Here is a 221-nt window from a genome sequence, read left to right on the forward strand (position 1 = left end):
TCCCCTTGCTTTCGTTATTTGATTTATGTGTTATTTTCATTCTAAACTTTATTTTCTCCTCTTTTTGTTAACGGTGTCCACGAAATTCGTATCAAGTTTAAGGAGTTAATGAACAAATATGAATAACATTTATTTTTGAAATCTCACAAAATTTGAAGAAATGCTAATAGTAAATAAGTGTTGAATAGCATATGAATAAAATTGATAATCCTAGAATACTG

Source organism: Penaeus monodon, chromosome 19, assembly GCF_015228065.2.
Source record: "Penaeus monodon isolate SGIC_2016 chromosome 19, NSTDA_Pmon_1, whole genome shotgun sequence".
In the NCBI taxonomy this organism is placed as follows: domain Eukaryota; kingdom Metazoa; phylum Arthropoda; class Malacostraca; order Decapoda; family Penaeidae; genus Penaeus; species Penaeus monodon.